A 21,189-nucleotide genomic window follows, 5' to 3' on the forward strand; every position below is an offset into this window, starting at 1 on the left:
CCTGAGTGAGTGCAATGTGGGCGAGGGGGTCCCCGGGGCCAGGCACAGCCTGGGGGGACCTAGCCCAGTGAGAGAGGGGCTTAGTGCCACATACAGCCTGGATGATCCAGCCTGGGCGTGGGGGCCTCAAAGCCTGGCACAGCCTGGGGAACGGGGCCCTCGGGGCCTGGCACAGCCTGGGGAATGGGGGCCACAGGGCCTGGCGCAGCCTAGAGGGGTATGTAGCCCAGTTGCAGGGGGCTGGGGCTTGGCACAGCCTGGGCGGGTATATAGCCCAGTGGCAGGGAGCTGGGGCCTGGCACAGCCTGGGGAGTTCTGTAACCCAGTGGTGGGGGGCTGGGGCCTGGCACATCCTGGGGGATGTGTAGCTCGGGGCGGAGAGAGGGCTCAAGACCACCTGCCCAGGTGATCCAGCCTGGGCGGGACCTCACTTGACACAGTCTGGGGCCCTCGCCCAGTGGAGAGGGAAAGTTTGGTGCTTGGCACCCCTGGGGCCTGGCAAAACTTCGTGGCTGTGGAGGAGGAGCCGGTGTGCTGGGGGAGGGCAGCTTGGGGGTCTCCCTCCCAGTCGGAGGGAGACATAGGGCTGGCCCTGAGGCCCATTGGTGTGGGGACTCCGTGTGGCCAGGGAGGGGTTACAAAGCCCCAAGGCAGCCCCAACCTGTAGCAGGGGACTAAGTGCCCTTCCCTGGCAGGTCCCCTCTGGGCTCCAAGCAGGGTGTGAGAGTGGCTCTGGGACAAGCAGGGAGCCCCCGGGTGTGGTATGAACAGGGGGCCTGGTACCGCCTGACCTTGAGGTGAGTCATTGTTCCTGGAGAGGGAGGCTGAACCCTACTGCCTGGGCCTGGAGCAGCTACCATGCTGGAGGGATCTAGAAACCTTCTCCATAGGCCGCTGGGCAGGTTTGACTCCTGGGCCTTCAGCACCAAAGCACAGGCTGCTGCCTCTGAGCCGAAGGAACAACCCCATTAGCCAGCACATTCATAGGCTCTTTTCCATGGACCAGCCACTATAGGGGGCTGCCGCACACTAGAAAAGCATCCCTCAGGGTGCACCCAGTATTTGCCCAAGGAAGGGCCCAGGGAGAGGTGCCAGGCCCAGGGCAGAGAAGATGGTAGGGCGCATGGTGCCATGTGGGCACAGCACAGCTTGGTGCATAGGACACAGAGGGCAGAGCCAGCCACAGACAGGCTTGTAGGGCTGCAGCCTGGGATGGATGCGCTGGGAGGTGCCGAGGCCGGGGCCCTGCTGCCAGGAGAGTGCAGGGATTGGTACCTTGCAGCCTGGTGGGTCTGCAGCACCCTTGCTCTCCATGGAAACACTGGCATCCAGCTGCAGCCCCCTGTGCTGCTTCCCCACCTGGGTCAGGGGGGTTGGGGAAGGATGGACCCCCTAGCCTTTACCTCCTGGGTGGAGGGCAGGTCCCTGCCCATGGGGCTGCTGTCTCAGGCATGGTCAGCAGGTGAGGCCATGCTCGGTGAGCTGCTCACCAGAGCCCCTCCCCACCCCGGCTGCCACACACACACAATGTCCCATTTGCCCCAGGCTAGAACACCCCAGTCCTGTTGCTAGGGTGACCAGATAGCAAGTGTAAAAAATTGGGACAAGGGGTGGGGGGTAATAGATACCTGTAAAAGAAAAAGCCCCTAATATTAGGACTGTCCCTCTAAAACTGGGACATCTGGTCACCCTACCTGCTGCAGCAATGCTGCAGGAAAGTCACTGTCAGAACAAATCTTTTGCTTCAGTGTCTATTGCAATGAGCTGGCTAGTGTCTGCGACCCCACTATCCTCTAGAAGATGGATGCGGACTCACCAAGCTGTGTGTCACTGACCCTGTATTGCTAACAACTCCTGGGCCTCCTCCTTAAGCTCAGGTACAAGGACCTGGGCTTGTGGAGTTGGGATCTATCGCCGCTTTCCACCCATCTAGCCATCCATACATCCTTATCTCCTCCCCGCTGGTAGGCAAATACCCCAGCTCTGGGCTTGCTGCCACCCTGTTGCTCCAGCTGGGGGTTTGCGTGTCTCCTAGTTGTATCCTCTGGCAACGGGGTAGAGGGTCATGCTAGATCTCATAGCAACCTTCTCTGAGTGCCCCTCACAGGGCATCCACCACCCCGTGGCACCAGGAGAAATAAGCACAGACTGCCACCTCCCCCCATGGCTGTCTGTTTCTGTCTGTTTCCTTCCTCCTCTTTACTGGGGGGCAAGGAGTTGTATGGACCTGTGGTCCCTGGGCTCCAGGAATATTCGGGGCCTGGGACCTGGCTCCACAAATGTTTGGGGCCAGGTCTCTCCCCCGGCCCTGCCTGCTGCCCCCGCACACTTCCCCCAGAGTGTTCCCCGGCCCCGCCTGCAGCCCCTGCGTGATTTAAAAGGGCCCAGGCCCCCCCCCACCAGCAGCACACTGTGGCTAAAGCAGCTTCCTGCCCGCCTTCGCTCCACACAGCGCAGCTGGCATATCCCTGTGGCTCCCTTGGAGGAGGGTATCTCTGCACGCGGCCCCCACCCCAAGTGCCAACTCTGCCATTGGCACTACAGCTAATGGGAGCAACTGGGGCTGTGCCTACAGGAAGCGGGGTGCAAAGACCCCCCCCTGCAACCCCTGCCTAGGAACCACTGCCAGAGGGGTGTGCAGGTTGCTTTCGGGAGCCGCCCGAGGTAAGTGCCTCACCCCATCCTACACCCCAACCCCCTGCCCCAGCCAGAGCCCGCATCCCACACCCAGATGGGGAAATCCGCTTTTGTGTGCACTACCATAAGCTAAATGCCATAACTTGCCTAGAAAACTATCCAATGCCATGCACAGGTGAGCTACTGGAGAAACTGGGACGTGCCCAATTAATCTCCACCACTTAACTTGGTGCCAGTTAAGTCTAAACTTAACTAAGGGGTACTGGCAAGTGCTGCTAGATGACCCCACCAAGGAAAGGTCAGCCTTCATCACCCATGTAGGGCTGTACGAATTTAATGTGCTCCCTTTCACACTGCAAAATGCACCCCACACCTTCCAGAGACTGGTAGATAACCTTCTAGAAGGATTTGGGGAATTTCCAGTCACCTACTTCGACGATGTGGCTGTATTCTCAGATTCATGGGCAGAACACCTGGAATACTTCCAAGCTGTATTCCAGCACATAACGGTTAATCCTGCTTCCCTTAAGGCCAAAAAGTGTCAAATAGGCCTAAACGGGGTAATGTACCCTGGACACCAGGTGGGTCAAGGAACTATCAACCCCCTACAGGCTAAGGTAAATGCTATCCAAAATTGGCCTGTCCCTAAATCAAAGAAGCAGGTCCAATCCTTCTTGGGCTTGGCCAGGTATTACCGACGATTTGTACCACACTACAGCCAAATTGCCACCCCATTGACAGACATGACCAGGAAACAACAGCCAAATGCCTTTCAGTGGACTGAGAAGTGTCAAAAAGCCTTTAACCAGCTTAAGGCAGCCCTTACATCTGACCCTGTACTGAGGGCCCCGGACTTCAGCCTACCGTTCGTTGAAAACACAGATGTGTCCAAGCATGGTATAGGAGCAGTTTTAATACAGGAAGGCCCAGATCAGAAATTCCATCCTGTCGTGTCTCTCAGCAAAAAAACTTTCTGAGAGAGAAAGCCACTGATCAGTCTCAGAAAAAGAATGTTACCCCATTGTGTATGCTCTGGAGAAGCTACACCCATACATCCACCTGCAGACTGACCATGCTGCACTGAAGTGGCTTCACACAGTCAAAGAGACCGCAGGGATTTTAAAAATTAATACTTGCCACTCCAGGCTTGTATTAACTCCCAAGGTTACAGCTTTTCTCTGACCTTGGCTTGGTAAACACTGCCACCACCCAAGTGCAAAAACCCCCTTGAACCCAGGAAGGAGCACGTGGGAATTCCTCCCTGTGGGGTACCCTCATAGGCACAAACCTCTTAGGACACCAAAAATCCAATCCTGTTCTTAAAAAAAGTAAATTTTATTAAAAACAAAAAGGAAGAAAATACACCTGGAACTTGGGCTTTTTCTAGATTTTAAAGGAACAATTCAAAAATTGCTTTTTTGAAATAGCTTTCATGCTTTGAGCAGGGGGTTGGACTAGATGACCTCCTGAGGTCCCTTCCAACCCTGATATTCTATGATTCCTGGGGGTTCAGCTTAAAGGTTACAAGCAAACAAAAGCACCTGTGGTTAGCACAGAGGAGATACACAAGCCAAAATAAAGAAATAAACCTGATAGCATCAACTAAACATTCTCTGTCCCAATGATTCCTTCTAGGTATGGAAGATAATTTTTCATACCTTACACAGCATTGCATTGCTGCTCCATGTCCCTGCAACCCAGAGAGAACAACAGAAAAAGGGAAAGTTTCTTTCCCAATTTTAAAAAGTTCTACCTTCTCATTAGTCTCTAAGATGCCACAAGTACTCCTGTTCTTTTTACCTTCCCATTGGCTCTTTTGGTCAGGTGCTCACTTCCTTTTCTTTACCTGGGGGCCTTTTTACCCTTTACAGGTAAAGCAAGCAGAGAACAGCTACCAAGAGGAATTTTACAGCTAACTGGCTGGCTGGGTGTCCCCCCCGCCACCTTCATTTATCACACATGGCCACGCTGACTCTGATCCCAGGGACCACGTAGCCCCAGGCATGGCTGGATATCACCGTACTCCCATCCTCCTGCTCCATCCCCTCCTTCCACACACAACCCCCCCCCCCGACCAGCCTCCCACTGTTTGTGCCCCGGGTGCCTCTAAACCCCTCCTTAAAACCTGTGCCCCTGTATAATCATAGAATCATAGAATATCAAGGTTGGAAGAGCCCTCAGGAGGTCATCTAGTCCAATCCCCTGCTCAAAGCAGGACCAACACCAACTAAATCATCCCAGCCAAGGCTTTGTCAAGCCAGGCCTTAAAAACCCAGGGGGGAGGGATAGCTCAGTGGTTTGAGTATTGGCCTGCTAAATCCAGGGTTGTGAGATCAATCCTTAAAGAGGCCATTTAGGGATCTGGGGCAAAAATTGGGGGATTGGTCCTGCTTTGAGCAGGGGGTTGGACTAGATGACCTCCTGAGGTCCCTTCCAACCCTGATATTCTATTATTCTAACCTCTAAGGATGGCGATTCTACCACCTCCCTACATAACCCATTCCAGTGCTTCACCGTGAAATAGTGTTTCCTAATATCCAACCTAGACCTCCCCCACTGCAACTTGAGACCATTGCTTCTTGTTCTGTCACCTGCCACCACTGAGAACAGCCAAGTTCCAACCTCTTTGGAACCCCCCTTCAGGTAGTTGAAAGCTGCTATCAAATCCCCCCTCATTCTTCTTTTCTGCAGACTAAATAGCCACAGATCCCTCAGGTTTCAGAGTAGCAGCCGTGTTAGTCTGTATTCGCAAAAAGAAAAGGAGTACTTGTGGCACCTTAGAGACTAACCAATTTATTTGAGCATAAGCTTTCGTGAGCTACAGCTCACTTCATCGGATGCAACAGATCCCTCAGCCTCTCCTCGTAAATCATGTGCTCTAGCCCCCCAATAATTTTCGTTGCCTTCCGCTGGACTCTCTCCAATTTGTCCACATCTCTTCTGTAGTGGGGGGACCAAAACTGGACCCAATACTGCAGGTGTGACCTCACCAGTGCCAAATAGAGGGGAATAATCACTTTCTTCAATCTGCTGGCAATGCTCCTACTAATACAGCCCAATATGCCATTGGCCTTCTTGGCAACAAGGGCACACTGCTGACTCATATCCAGCTTCTCATCCACTGTAATCCCCAGGTCCTTTTCTGCACAACTGCTGCTTAGCCAGTCGGTCCCCAGCCTGTAGCAGTGCATGGGATTCTTCCTTCCTAAGTGCAGAACTCTGCACTTGTCCTTGTTGAACCTCATCAGATTTCTTCTGGCCCAATCCTTCAATTTGTCTAGGTCCCTCTGTATCCTATTCCTACTCTCCAGCATATCTACCTCTCCCCCGAGTTTAGTGTCATCTGCGAACTTGCTGAGGGTGCAATTAATCCCATCATCCTGAACAAAACCAGCCCCAGAATCGACCCTGGGGGCACTGCACTTGATACTGGCTGACAACTAGACATTGAGCTGTTGATCACTACCCATTGAGCCCGACAAGCTAGCCAGCTTTCTATCCACCTTATAGTCCATTCATCCAATCCATACTTTTTTAACTTGCTGGCAAGAATACTGTGGAAAACCATATCAAAAGCTTTGCTAAAATCAAATCAGTATATGTAACCCTTCTGCCCATCAGAAGTGGCGGCAACAAGGGCTGGATTCAATATCTAGGGGATTCATTCCAATAACACAATGCAAACCGGCTCGAGCCCCCACCCAGTGACCTGGGATAAATATATACCACCCCCGCTGGGCGCCTCCAAGAGGCAATACTTCCCTTCTCGCAAGCACCTAGTCTGAGTGTAGCAAAAAGCCTTTTAATAACAGAGAGAAACAATGTGGCATTATGTTGGGGAAACACCACCAGCAGGAGGATTCATAACACAACCCATGAGCAAAAAACCCCCCCCAAGCAAATTGAGTCGTGTCCTTTCCCTTTGGTTCTTAAGTCCAGCAACCCGAAATCACCCAAAAGTCCAATGACCCAAAAGTCTCTGTCCCTGGTCAGGGCAGCCCCAGAGTTCGAAAGTTTATCTGCAGAGCTTTACCTCCCAACCTGGGTGGAGATGGGGGGGCGGGGAGAGAGGTACGTGGCACCTTACATGATCTGAAGCTGACTGCCCCACAGCTCCATAGGCCTTCGCTTCTCTCTGCCAGCCCCCCCACGAACTGCTTCGCTCGGCTCCACTCCGCTACTCCACCAGCCCGGTCCACGAACTGCTCCGCTCCGTGTCCACCAACAGCTCCCGCCATCCCATAAACTACTCCACCAGCCTGTCCCCAAGGCACTCCAGCCGTCCCACAAACTGCTCCACAATATATCTTCAGGCTCCCCCACTACTTAACACAACACTCAGCGATTTCAGCTCTTTAGTGAATTCAGTTTGTAGTAGAGGAGCCTCAGTGCTGGTGCACTGTCAGCCCAAAGTGAGCTCAGCAGCCTGTAACTAGACTTCTAATGAAATCAAAATTAGCTCTGATAGTCCACAGTGGAGAGAGGAGGAAGAATAATTAGTATGTAAGGCCCTCACCAAGGGGCCCATGCCACCAAGTATTAATACTTATCCCCAACCTCTCTCAATTCACACAGTTTTGGAACCCATGACCCTTGCCTAGCGAGTGCTACTTAGTTGATGGCGAGTCCCTCCATCATAACAAAAGGCCAAGTACAGTTCCAAGCACAGTTCCCATAATCAGGGTAATAACAATTTATTCTTCCTGCCCCAATAACAGAGACACTGGGGATCCCACAGCAGCCAAAGTGACCATTTGGGCAGCTATGTCCTCATTCTACGTGGGGTGGGTGTGCCTATGCAAATGAGATCGGCCCCTGAAGTTCTTTTCCACAACTTGCCACACCTCACCACCAGATGTCAGGGTGGAGCTCATCCTGACACTGCTTACATCTATCACATCCACTGCTTTCCCCATATCCACAAGAGCCCGTTATCTCATCATAGAAGGCAATCAGGTTGGTCAGGCATGACTTGCTCTTGGTGAATCCATGTTGACTGTTCCTGATCACCTTCCTCTCCTCCAAGTGCTTCAAAATGGATTCCTTGAGGACTTGCTCCATGATTTTGCCAGGGACTGAAGTGAGGCTGACTGGTCTGTAATTCCCTGGCTTCTCTTTTTTCCCTTTTTTAAATATGGGCACTATATTTGCCTTTTTCCAATCATCCAGGACCTCCCCCAATCACCAAGAATTTTCAAAGATAATGGCCAGTGGCTCTGCAATCACATTAGCCAACTCCCTCAGCACCCTTGGATGCATTAGATCTGGACCCAGGGACTTCTGCACGTCCAGCTTTTCTAAATAGTTCTTAACCTGTTCTTTCACACCTTCTGGGTGTGGTGTTCTGTCCCATCTAGTGGCACCAAGACCACTTAGAGAGAGTTAAATGAGCCTGCTCTACACACTTACCTAAATAGCCAGTTGGCTTTTAGCTCATGCGGTAGAGGCTCATGCACTAAGCTCCAGAGGTCCCTGGTTCAATCCCACCGCCGACAACCAGGGTCTCTTGGCATTATACCACTGCCATGGTCCCTTGTTTCTCGCCCCATCTGTGCCGCTGCCCAAGACTGGATTAACCTTTTTGGGCCCAGCGCCAAACCTAATTGCGGGCCCCCATGGGGGCAAAGGAGCATGGCCTGTGGAGGTCGATCCCCAGAGCAAGGTGACAGCCAGGGCCAATGGGGCATAGCTTTCCAAGCAGGTGCTTGGAGCGTCAATGAGCATGGGGCAGCAGTCCGTGTCCTGCGGCAGCAATTCGGCAGCAGCTTTGCCTCTCTTCCCGCTGCAGTGGCTTTTGTGTGGCAGCTCCGCAACTCTTCTGGGGGCAGCGGCAATTTGGTGGCAACTGCTTGGGGTGGCAAAATTGGTAAAGCCGCCCCTGGTGGTGGGGCCTGCCCTGCTCCACACAGCCCAGTGCAAGGGCATTGTATACAAACAGGCAGTTGCCAGATGCACACTGGCCCACCCAGCCCTGTGCTGCCAGCGTGCCCCTTCCTCTCGGGGGTGGGCCCATGCCACGCCACACAGCCCCCGACTCCCTATGCCCAGAGTCCCCCGGAACTGCTATGCCCAGCAGCCCCCCCCCACAGACCCTCCACCACAAATGCACAGTGACCTGCGCACCACCACCCCTGCCCAGCACCCCGCATACAGCTGCACCACGACTGCCCAATGCACTTCCCCACAGCCCACCACCACAACTACACAGCCCCCCACTCAGAACCCTCCACTCCCAGCATCCCAACACACAGACCTCCCCCACCACTGCCCAAAGGACCCCCCCCCACACACTCCCCCGCACACCTCCAGAGACCCACTCCCTCACATCCTGCCCCCCTGGCCACACTTTGCTGGCAGCGCAGCTGGGGCTGGTCCGGCCTCTCGGGAGTGGCGCGATTAGCCAGGTCAGGGTCTGTCCCCCGCCCTGGCCAGACTCCCCCAGGACTCACTTGCGTCCCCATTTGGCTGCGACAGTTCTCTTTTTAGGCTCTGTCCCAGCCGTCCTGACTTTTTTGACAAAAACAGGCATTTATCCGGATTGCTCTTGCCAACTGGTCAACTGGCAAGAGCAAATGAACAAATGACCAGTTTACCAAAACAGTCCGGTGCGCCCCCGCAGCGGGGCATGGAGGAACATGTGGGGGGGGGGGTGGCGACACGAGGTGTCAGGCAGCAGGGCTTATGGGAGTCAGCCCCACATAGAATGGAGCTTGTGGGGGTTAGGGTCCAGCCCAGCCCCTGCCAGCAGTGTGGGGAGGGTGTCAGCCCCAGCTCCTGGCAGTGGTGCGGGGAACTGGGGCGAGGGAGGGGTCAGCCCCAGACTTGGCAGCGGAATGCGGGGCTCAGGGAGTGGGGGGTCAGCCTCTGGCTGCGGCGTGGGGAGCTGTGGGGGAGGGATCAGTCCCAGTGGCGGATTTAGAGTTAGTGGGGCCCTGTGCTCAGCTTCATTGTTGGGGCCCCTCCTTGGGACCAACCCAGCCAAGAAAAAGAACATTCGCTCATCTCCTCCCCGGCCCCGTTTTTCATCCTTTTTTCCTTCCTCCTCCTATAAGTAATAGCAAGTAAATGAAAATAAAGTGAGGGATCTTGACTGGTTTTGTAGTCTAACTTATTTTTCCACAGACCACTTGAAAATCGCTGAGGGTCTCTGCAGACCACTTCTAGATCTTTCCAAATAGTGTTTGTGCCCTTAGCTGACTAGTGTGAAGCGCTTTGGAGAAGAGCCCTTTGTAAAAACCAAATATGTAAAAAAGCAATGGGGTGCGGGGTCTGGCCAGGCCTAAGAGTGCGGGAGGGGGCTCGGGGCCAGGATCAGGGAGGAAGTCAGGGTGCGGGAGGGGGCTCGGGGCAGGGGGGGGAGGGTCTGGGAGGAAGTCAGGGTGCAGAAGGGGGCTCGGGGTTGGGGCAGGAGGTTGGAGTGTGTGAAGTGCTTACCTGGGACAGCTCCTGTTTGGTGAGAGGGGTGCAGGAGCTCTTGCTTGGTGCTCAGGGTGGGGATGGGGATGTGGCGGGGGGGTTCCAGGAGTCAGGGCAGGGGGCTGGGTGTGTGGGCTGGGTTCATGGGGGTTGCTCCCAGGCCCCTGCCCTGAGTAGCTCATGGCAGGGGGCTGCGAGGGCATTTGTAGGGGGAGTGTGGGGGCCCTGCCTTTGCTCTGCCCTGCCCCGATTCCCCCCACCCCCACCCCTTCCCCAAGGCCCAGCCCCACCTCTTCTTTGTCTCCTCCCGCGAGCACACTGCGGCCCCGCCCCCTCCCTCCCTCCCTCCCAGAGCGCTGGCAAACAGCTGTTCAGTGGCAGGGGAAACGCTGGGAGGGGGAGGGGCGGGAACATGGCACGCTTGCGGGAGGGGGAAGCTTGGCTGCTGGTGGGGGCAGGCGGAGCCTGTCCTGCAGCAGGAGCCCCTGGAGCCGGCAGGACCAAGCTTCTGCCCCCGCAGCTGCCCAGCCCTGGGGCACTCTGTCATTGGGGGGATTGTGCCAGAGCACCCTGCACAGGAAATGGGTCTCTCTGCCCCACCTGCAACATTGTTAACGCACCCACCCAGGTGGGAAAAAGGATAATGGCTCATGTGACTCAGTTAGGCTTTGGGGATAAATAAGGGAGTGTTAACCAGGAACTCAGATCTTGCCTGTGGTTAACTGGATGTGCTCCAGGTTCCACACCTCGGAGTCCCCGCCCACCAGACTCATTCCCCCAAAACGCATCTATCAATGGTGAGAAAACTAAGGACAGGATTAACTATAATGAAAACTGGTTTAATAAACAGCGACTCAAACAGGAAACAGTAACTCATAGGACCCCCAGCAAAACAATATACAAAGGGCATACAGGTACAGGTTGGCATGACAAACTGACTTAAAGTCAAGGTCCCAAACCCATAAGGACAAAGGGGAATTTACAGGGTAAGGTACAGAGGTACACAGCATACCACATCAGGTTCAGAGGAATGGACCCACGACAGAGGACATCATGGATGGAATACATCAGGACAGCAAGGTGAGGACACAGGAGTTCAGGATACAGGTAAGATTGGAATCAATCAGGAACTGATAGCTGGAACTATGGAGTTTGGATCTTCTTCTGTGGTCTTCTGTAGATCCCTCAAAGTCTTGGCTAGGACATGTACTGCACTGCCACTGGGAGGGACAGCCTCTCCTCTTGGGTGCAGCAGTCTTTTATGCTCTCCTGATACTAGGCAGAAAACAGGCCATGTGACCCTTGCTCTTTCCTGCTGTAGAGAGAAAAAGGTGCCAATTTTCTCAAGAAGAAGGTCACCAACATGGTGGACAAACAACAACTCCTTACAAACAAAATGGCGAAGTGTCTAAACAAAATGGAACTTGTAGTTTTTCCCCTACAGGAGAGGCCTGAGTAAAGGGAAAGGGACATTTCAGCAAAGGCCTGGAGAAGATGGCTGAGTAACACCAGAACAGCACAGGGTTTTTTGGCTTTCTGGAATCTCTGAGCCAGAGTGTGTGGAGTGACAAGAAATCCTGGGGGGTGTGGCTGGAAAGAGAGCAGAAAGCCAGACAGCCACTGTTTTTACCACTTCATTGGCAGAACTGAAATTGGCCCCTGGAAAGGGAACCTTGTTTTAAACTGTGGTGGGGAGCGGTTCAGGTGCCCTGTGGAGAGGGGAAACTGAGACAGAGCCACTGCAGCACCAAGGCAAGCCATGAGGGGGTACTTGGGAGGTAGCCAGCCCTATTCCAGCATCCTTCTGCAGGATCAAGGCAAGCAGATCTGATGGGGCTGTGAAACAAGCAGAAACAAGACACGAACCCGGGTCTCCCCTACCCTCCAACACCACCTCCTTCTTCCATCCCAAAGCTGGGTCACCCAGCTCTGAAAATGGGGCCCCTGGTGATGCTGTGGGGGAGAGCTGTGGGCAGTAGGGGCAGGGCTAATCTGGGGTTAGTAGATGGTGTACGGGCCTAGAAGCCAGGACCCTGGTTTCATAGAATCATAGAATATCAGGGTTGGAAGGGATCTCAGGAGGTCATCTAGTCCAACCCCTTCTCAAAGCAGGACCAATACCCAACGAAATCATCCCAGCCAGGGCTTTGTCAAGCCTGACCTTAAAAACCGCTAAGGAAGGAGAGTCCATCACCTCCCTAGGTAACCCATTCCAGTGCTTCACCACCCTCCTAGTGAAAAAGTTTTTCCTAATATCCAACCTAAACCTCCCCCACTGCAACTTGAGACCATTACTCCTTGTTCTGTCACCTGCTACCACTGAGAACAGCCTAGAGCCATCCTCTTTGGAATCTGCTTTCAGGTAGTTAAAACAGCTATCAAATCCCCCCTCATTCTTCTCTTCCGTAGACTAAACATCCCCAGTTCCCTCAGCCTCTCCTCATAAGTAATGTGTTCCAGTCCCCTAATCATTTTTGTTGCCCTCCGCTGGACTCTTTCCAATTTGTCCACATCCTTCTTGTAGTGTGGGGCCCAAAACTGGACACAGTGCTCCAGATGAGGCCTCACCAGTGTCCAATAGAGGGGAACGATCACGTCCCTCGATCTGCTGGCAATGCCCCTACATATACATCCCAAAATGCCATTAGCCTTCTTGGCAACAAGGGCACACTGTTGACTCATATCCAGCTTCTCGTCCACTGTAACCCCTAGGTCCTTTTCTGCAGAACTGCTGCCTAGCCATTCGGTCCCTAGTCTGTAGTGGTGCATGGGATTCTTCCATCCTAAGTGCAGGACTCTGCATTTATCCTTGTTGAACCTCATCAGATTTCTTTTGGCCTAATCCTCTAATTTTTCTAGGTCCCTCTGTATCCTATCCCTACCCTCCAGCGTATCTACCTCTCCTCCCAGTTTAGTGTCCTCTGCAAACTTGCTGAGGGTGCAATCTACACCATCCTCCAGATCATTAATGAAGATATTGAATAAAACTGGCCCCAGGACCGATCCTTGGGGCACTCTGCTTGATACCGGCTGCCAACTAGACACGGAGCCATTGATCACTACCCGTTGAGCCCGACGATCTAGCCAGCTTTCTATCCACTTTATAATCCATTCACCAGCCCATACTTCTTTAACTTGCTGGCAAGAATACTGTGGGAGTCCATATCAAAAGCTTTGCTAAAGTCAAGGAATAACATGTCCACCGCTTTCCCCTCATCCACAGAGCCAGTTATCTCGTCATAAAAGGCAATTAGGTTAGTCAGGCATGACTTGCCCTTGGTGAATCCATGCTGACTGTTCCTGATCACTTTCCTCTCCTCAAACTGCTTCAGAATTGATTCCTTGAGGACCTGCTCCATGATTTTTCCAGGGACTGAGGTGAGGCTGACTGGCCTGTAGTAAAAAGTAAAAAAGAATCACCTCTGTAAAATCAGGATGGTAACTACCTTAGAGGGTAATTAGATTCAAAACATAGAGAATCCCTCTAGGCAAAACCTTAAGTTACAAAAAGCCACACAGACAGGAATATCCATTCTATTCAGCACAGCTTAATTTCTCAGCCATTTAAAGAAATCATAATCTAACGCATACCTAGCTAGATTACTTACTAAATTCTAAGACTCCATTCCTGTTCTGTCCCCGGCAAAAACATCACACAGACTGTCATAAATATAAAGACAAGGGTAAACCCCTTTAAAATCCCTTCTGGCCAGAGGAAAAATCCTCTCACCTGTAAAGGGTTAAGAAGCTAAAGGTAACCTCGCTGGCACCTGACCAAAATGACCAATGAGGAGACAAGATACTTTCGAAAGCTGGGAGGAGGGAGAGAAACAAAGGGTCTGTGTCTGTCTGTATGCTGCTTTTGCCGGGGATAGAACAGGAATGGAGTCTTAGAATTTAGTAAGTAATCTAGCTAGGTATGGCCTGGTCTACACTAGGACTTTAGGTCGAATTTAGCAGCGTTAAATCGATGTAAACCTGCACCTGTCCACACGATGAAGCCCTTTATTTCGACTTAAAGGGCTCTTAAAATCGATTTCCTTACTCCACCCCTGACAAGTGGATTAGCGCTTAAATCGGCCTTGCCGGGTCAAATTTGGGGTACTGTGGACACAATTTGACGGTATTGGCCTCCGGGAGTTATCCCAGAGTGCTCCATTGTGACTGCTCTGGACAGCACTCTCAACTCAGATGCACGATTGTTTGCCGTTGCTCTGATGCAGGGAGGGGAGACTGACGATATGACTTACAGGGTTGGCTTACAGGGAGCTAAAATCAACAAAGGGGGTGGCTTTACATCAAGGCTTTACATTTCAGGCAGGAATTCACGGAGGGTTCCAATAAGAAATGGTGCACCTAAGTTACTGTTCTTATTGGAACAAGGAGGTTAGTCTGGCCTCTGATTGATACATGGCTAGATTTACCTCGCTGCACCTTCTCTGTGAGCGACTGCAGTGTGACCTAGAGGAATGAGTCCCCTAGACGGGGGCGGGGGGGGGTTTGCAAATGAGTACAAAACAAATCTGGTCTATTTCTTGTTTTGATACACTCCATCTATCTTTTACATCTTTGGCTGGCAGCAGACAGTGCAGAAGGACTGCATGCCATCCACATCTCATGGCTGCTCGGCAGAAGATGGTACAATAGGACTGCTAGCCATCCTCATCTCTTGCCTGCCCGGCATAAGATGATGCAATAGGACTACTAGCAATCCGTATCACCTGCCTGCTCACCATAAGATGGTTCAATAGGACTGACTGCAGGACTAAAGAGAATGACTTGATCAAGTCACTCCAGATTTAGTCCCTGCGCCCATGTCTGCCCAGGCGCTCCTGATCAACCTCACACAGGCAACCAGGAGCACCTCGGACATGATGATGACGGCTACCTGTCCTATTGCACCATCTGCTGCCACAAGGCAATGGGTTGCTGCTGCTGTAGCAATGCAGTACCACGTCTGCCAGCACCCAGGAGACATATGGTGACGGTGAGCTGAGCAGGATCCATGCTTGCTGTGGTATGGCGTCTGCACAGGTAACTCAGGAAAAAAGGCGCAAAACAATTGTCTGCCCTTGCTTTCACGGAGGGAGGGAGGGAACGGGGGCCTGACGATATGTACCCAGAACCACCCGCGACAATGGTTTAGCCCCGTCAGGCATTGGGATCTCAACCCAGAATTCCAATGGGCAGCGGAGACTGCGGGAACTGTTGGATAGCTACCCACAATGCAACGCTCCGGAAGTCGACTCTAGCCTCGGTACTGTGGAAGCACTCCACCGAGTTAATGCACTTAATGCACTTAGAGCATTTTCTGTGGGGACACACACACTCGAATATATAAAACCGATTTCTAAAAAACCGACTTCTATAAATTCGACCTAATTTTATAGTGTAGACATACCCTGAGAAAAGAACTGTGCTGAATAGACTGACTATTTCTGTCTGTGAACCTTTTTTGTAACTTAAGGTTTTGCCTAGAGGGATTCTCTATGTTTTGAATCTAATTACCCTCTAAGGTATCTACCATCCTGATTTTACAGAGGTGATTCCTTTACTTCTATTAAAAGTCTTCTTGTAAAAAAACTGAATGCTTTTTCATTGTTCTCAGATCCAAGGGTTTGGGTCTGTGGTCACCTATGCAAATTGGTGAGGATTTTTACCAAACCTTCCCCAGGAAGTGGGGTGCAAGGGTTGGGAGGATTTTGGGGGGAAAGACGTGTCCAAACTACGTTTCCCAGTAAACCCAGTTAAAGTTTGCTGGTGGCAGTGGAAATTCCAAGGGCAAAGGGTAAAATAAATTTGTACCTTGGGGAAGTTTTAACCTAAGCTGGTAAAAGTAAGCTTAGGAGGTTTTCATGCAGGTCCCCACATCTGTACCCTAGAGTTCAGAGTGGGGGAGGAACCTTGACACAGACAGACACAGACCCTTTTGTTTTTCTCCCTCCTCCCAGCTTTTGAAAGTATCTTGTCTCCTCATTGGTCATTTTGGTCAGGTTCCAGCGAGGTTATCCTAGCTTCTTAACCCTTTACAGGTGAAAGGGTTTTTCCTCTGGCTAGGAGGGATTTTAAAGGTGTTTACCTTTTTAAAGGTGTGTAAAGGTGTTTACCCTTCCCTTTATATTTATGACAGCAGGCAACTCCGAAGCTAGCATCCCAGCCCCCTCGCGTGTCGCTTCTGCCAACACAGCTTGTCCACCCCACCCCTGCACATAGGGCAGAATCAGCTCCATGTTAGAGTTGGGGAAACTGAGGCATAGAAAGGGTACTAGAGAGGGCTGGGTATATAACCCAGGAGTCCTGGCTCCCAGCCCCCCTGCTCTAACCCACCAGACCCCACTCCCCTCATAGAGCTGGGGAGAGAAACCAGGAGTTCTGGCTCCCAACCCCTGCCACATTCTACCCACATGCGGAGGGGGGGCACTTCCCCTTTGACCTGCATTTACCCCTGGGGTACTCATGGGTGTGGGGGAGGGGCTGAGCAGAATCTCCAGGGGCTGTAATTAAGCTCATGGGTGAGAAGAGCCCTTGATTATATTTCCATTTAAAAGAGCACTAATGACACTTCCCTTCCCTTCCCTGCACCTTGGCCCAGCCCTGCCCTCACACAGAGCCGATGCCTGTGCCTGGTGCAGCTAAGTGTGGGGGGTGGTCAGGTGAGATCCCTGTCTCAGGGAAGGTATGTATGGGGGGAGCGGGGATCCAGATGGCGCTCCCGAGCCCCCACGAATCTCTCCCAGCCTGTGCAGGGCTGGCCCCAGGGTGGCACTAGGGGGCACTGTGCTGCAGGGGGCGGGGTGAAGGGGGCGCTCTTCCCCGGCAGGCAGGGCCAGTCCCAGGGCGGCGCGAGGGGGCTCTGTGGGGCAGGGAGCGGGGCGGGGGACCCAGGAGGGGGCGCTCTCCCCCAGCAGGCAGGGCCGGTCCCAGGGCGGCGCTAGGGGCCTCAGCAGGGGGCGGGGTGGGGGACACAGCAGGGGGCGCTCTCCCCCGACAGGCAGGGCCGGTCGCAGGAGCGCTAGGGGGCTCAGCAGGGGGCAGGGCGGGGGCCTCAGCAGGGGGCGCTCTCCCTCGACAGGCGGGGCCGGTCGCAGGGGCGCTAGGGGGCTCAGCAGGGGGCGGGGGGCGCAGCAGGGGGCGCTCTCCCCCGACAGGCAGGGCCGGTCGCAGGGGCGCTAGGGGGCTCAGCAGGGGGCGGGGCAGGGACCCGGCAGGGGGCGCTCTCCCCCGACAGGCAGGGCTCGGCTGGGTCGGCGCGAGGGGGCTCTGCGGGGCAGGGGGCGGGGGACCCAGCAGGGGGCGCTCTCCCCCAGCAGGCAGGGCCGGTCCCAGGGCGGCGCGAGGGGTCTCTGCGGGGCAGGGGGCAGGGGGCGCAGCAGGGGGCGCTCTCCCCCGACAGGCAGGGCCGGTCCCAGGGCGGCGCGAGGGGGCTCTGCGGGGCAGGGGGCGGGGGGCGCAGCAGGGGGCGCTCTCCCCCGACAGGCAGGGCCGGTCGCAGGGCGGCGCGAGGGGGCTCAGCAGGGGGCGGGGCGGGGGACCCAGCAGGGGGCGCTCTCCCCCGACAGGCAGGGCCGGTCCCAGGGCGGCGCGAGGGGGCTCTGCGGGGCAGGGGGCGGGGGGCCCAGCAGGGGGCGCTCTCCCCCGACAGGCAGGGCCGGTCCCAGGGCGGCGCGAGGGGGCTCTGCGGGGCAGGGGGCGGGGGACCCAGCAGGGGGCGCTCTCCCCCGACAGGCAGGGCTCGGCTGGGTCGGCGCGAGGGGGCTCTGCGGGGCAGGGGGCGGGGGGCCCAGCAGGGGGCGCTCTCCCCCAGCAGGCAGGGCCGGTCCCAGGGCGGCGCGAGGGGGCTCTGCGGGGCAGGGGGCGGGGGGCGCAGCAGGGGGCGCTCTCCCCCGACAGGCAGGGCCGGTCCCAGGGCGGCGCGAGGGGGCTCTGCGGGGCAGGGGGCGGGGGGCCCAGCAGGGGGCGCTCTCCCCCGACAGGCAGGGCCGGTCGCAGGGCGGCGCGAGGGGGCTCTGCGGGGCAGGGGGCGGGGGGCCCAGCAGGGGGCGCTCTCCCCCGACAGGCAGGGCCGGTCCCAGGGCGGCGCGAGGGGGCTCTGCGGGGCGGGGGGCGCAGCAGGGGGCGCTCTCCCCCAGCAGGCAGGGCCGGTCGCAGGGCGGCGCGAGGGGGCTCTGCGGGGCAGGGGGCGGAGGGCCCAGCAGGGGGCGCTCTCCCCCAGCAGGCAGGGCCGGTCCCAGGGCGGCGCGAGGGGGCTCTGCGGGGCAGGGGTCGGGGGGCGCAGCAGGGGGCGCTCTCCCCCGACAGGCAGGGCTCGGCTCGGTCGGCGCGAGGGGGCTCTGCGGGGCAGGGGGCGGGGGGCGCAGCAGGGGGCGCTCTCCCCCAGCAGGCAGGGCTCGGCTGGGTCGGCGCGAGGGGGCTCTGCGGGGCAGGGGGCGGGGGGCCCAGCAGGGGGCGCTCTCCCCCAGCAGGCAGGGCCGGTCCCAGGGCGGCGCGAGGGGGCTCTGCGGGGCAGGGGGCGGGGGGCGCAGCAGGGGGCGCTCTCCCCCGACAGGCAGGGCTCGGCTCGGTCGGCGCGAGGGGGCTCTGCGGGGCAGGGGGCGGGGGGCGCAGCAGGGGGCGCTCTCCCCCAGCAGGCAGGGCTCGGCTGGGTCGGCGCGAGGGGGCTCTGCGGGGCAGGGGGCGGGGGGCCCAGCAGGGGGCGCTCTCCCCCGACAGGCAGGGCCGGTCGCAGGGGCGCTAGGGGGCTCAGCAGGGGGCAGGGCGGGGGCCTCAGCAGGGGGCGCTCTCCCCCGACAGGCAGGGCCGGTCGCAGGGGCGCTAGGGGGCTCAGCAGGGGGCGGGGCAGGGACCCGGCAGGGGGCGCTCTCCCCCAGCAGGCAGGGCCGGTCGCAGGGCGGCGCGAGGGGGCTCTGCGGGGCAGGGGGCGGAGCAGGGGGCGCTCTCCCCCGACAGGCAGGGCCGGTCCCAGGGCAGCGCGAGGGGGCTCAGCAGGGGGCGGGGCGGGGGACCCAGCAGGGGGCGCTCTCCCCCGACAGGCAGGGCCGGTCCCAGGGCGGCGCGAGGGGGCTCTGCGGGGCAGGGGGCGGGGGACCCAGCAGGGGGCGCTCTCCCCCGACAGGCAGGGCTCGGCTGGGTCGGCGCGAGGGGGCTCAGCAGGGGGCGGGGGACCCAGCAGGGGGCGCTCTCCCCCGACAGGCAGGGCCGGTCGCAGGGCGGCGCGAGGGGGCTCTGCGGGGCAGGGGGCGGGGGGCCCAGCAGGGGGCGCTCTCCCCCGACAGGCAGGGCCGGTCCCAGGGCGGCGCGAGGGGGCTCTGCGGGGCGGGGGGCGCAGCAGGGGGCGCTCTCCCCCAGCAGGCAGGGCCGGTCGCAGGGCGGCGCGAGGGGGCTCTGCGGGGCAGGGGGCGGGGGGCCCAGCAGGGGGCGCTCTCCCCCGACAGGCAGGGCCGGTCGCAGGGCGGCGCGAGGGGGCTCTGCGGGGCGGGGGGCGCAGCAGGGGGCGCTCTCCCCCAGCAGGCAGGGCCGGTCGCAGGGCGGCGCGAGGGGGCTCTGCGGGGCAGGGGGCGGAGGGCCCAGCAGGGGGCGCTCTCCCCCGACAGGCAGGGCCGGTCCCAGGGCGGCGCGAGGGGGCTCTGCGGGGCGGGGGGCGCAGCAGGGGGCGCTCTCCCCCAGCAGGCAGGGCCGGTCGCAGGGCGGCGCGAGGGGGCTCTGCGGGGCAGGGGGCGGAGCAGGGGGCGCTCTCCCCCAGCAGGCAGGGCCGGTCGCAGGGCGGCGCGAGGGGGCTCTGCGGGGCAGGGGGCGGAGCAGGGGGCGCTCTCCCCCAGCAGGCAGGGCCGGTCGCAGGGCGGCGCGAGGGGGCTCTGCGGGGCAGGGGGCGGAGCAGGGGGCGCTCTCCCCCGACAGGCAGGGCTCGGCTGGGTCGGCCGTAGTCCCAGCTGCTCCCCCAGTCCGTGCGGCGGGTGCGCGCAGCGAGTGGTGCTTCACGCCGCATTGTGGGCCGTCAGCTAACGAGCCCTGACTAACGACCGCTGCCGGGGGCTGCGCCCATGGGCTGCGGGTGCCCCCTGCCGTGGCGTTCGTTGTGCTGAGCCAGGGGTTGCGGAAGAGGGGCAGCCTTCGCCAGATCTGCGCTCGAGCCGCGTGGGGAGATGGGCTGCGGGGCATTGGGGCTCCGCACACCGCCTGCCTCTCAGATAACGGGAATCGGGAGCCGGGCACGACAAGGCCGCAGTCTCAGTCGGGGGGTTCCGGGCACTCCTCCATGTGCACTCCTCCTCCGCCTCCGCCCTCCCCTGGCTGTCCCTGGGCGGTGAAGGGGGGTCCTGGGGAGAGACCATCATCCAGACCTTGACGGGCGTGAGGAATGAATCCCACAGGGAATTTGAGGAGCTTCTCGCCTTCTTCCCCCGCCCTCCAATCAGCTGCCTGACTGGGCAAGATTGACAGCTTGTACTAGTCCCACCCTCCTCTTCCCGCCTCATCCTCCTGCTTGTCCAATCCGGCGCCTCTCTCGTTAGGATTGACAGGTCTGCTTCCCATCCCAGTCTCTCCTCCAAGCTCCGCTCACCAACTGTCAGAGAAGCGGCGAGCGCTCGCTGCGCCCCCTCGCCCCGCCCCGCCCCAACCGCCAGTCAAGCGGCGCGCGCTCCTTCACCCGGGCAGTTTCTCATTGGCTCCCTAACGGGCTCGCGCGCCTCTCGAGAGCGTCCGTTGCGCGGCGGGCGGGGGAGACCCGAGGGGCGAGTTGGAGTGGAGCGTGCGGGGCAGGGCTGAGGGAAGGGGCAGATGTGAAGGCGTGGGGGGCATAGCGGAGGAGTGAGGGGAGTGGCAGGATGAAAGAGGGAGTAGCTTGGGGAGATGGGAGGGGCAGGTGGAAAGGGTAGCTGTGGGAGCAGGAGGAGGGGCAGATTTCAGAGGGATGGATGTGGGGGGGAGGGCAAGTGAGGAGAGGGGGCAGGTGGGGAGGGGGCAATGTGAAGGGACAGGTGGAAAGGGTAGCTGGGAGGGAGGTGGGGAGGTGGGCAGGTCAGGGGAGGGGCAGATGTGATGGGAAGGGGAAGGGGAAGTGTGTGAGGGGAGGGGGCAGGTGGAAAGAGTAGCTGGGGGGAGGTGGGCAGGTGAGGGAAGGGGTAAGTGGGAAGGGGA

At 57.8% G+C, this 21,189-nt stretch overlaps 1 long non-coding RNA gene across 1 annotated transcript; it reads right to left on the reverse strand.

Annotated features, from left to right (window-relative positions):
• Window positions 1-10,876: 10,876 nt before the first annotated feature.
• On the reverse strand, window positions 10,877-20,499 carry LOC140903621 (uncharacterized). The gene is made up of 2 exons (XR_012156308.1): window positions 20,391-20,499; window positions 10,877-13,446 (listed from the first exon to the last, which is right to left on the reverse strand). It is a non-coding gene; the product is annotated as an uncharacterized LOC140903621 (long non-coding RNA).
• Between the last annotated feature and the right edge of the window lie 690 nt (window positions 20,500-21,189).

The sequence above is a fragment of the Lepidochelys kempii genome, chromosome 26, assembly GCF_965140285.1.
Source record: "Lepidochelys kempii isolate rLepKem1 chromosome 26, rLepKem1.hap1, whole genome shotgun sequence".
NCBI classification, from domain to species: domain Eukaryota; kingdom Metazoa; phylum Chordata; order Testudines; family Cheloniidae; genus Lepidochelys; species Lepidochelys kempii.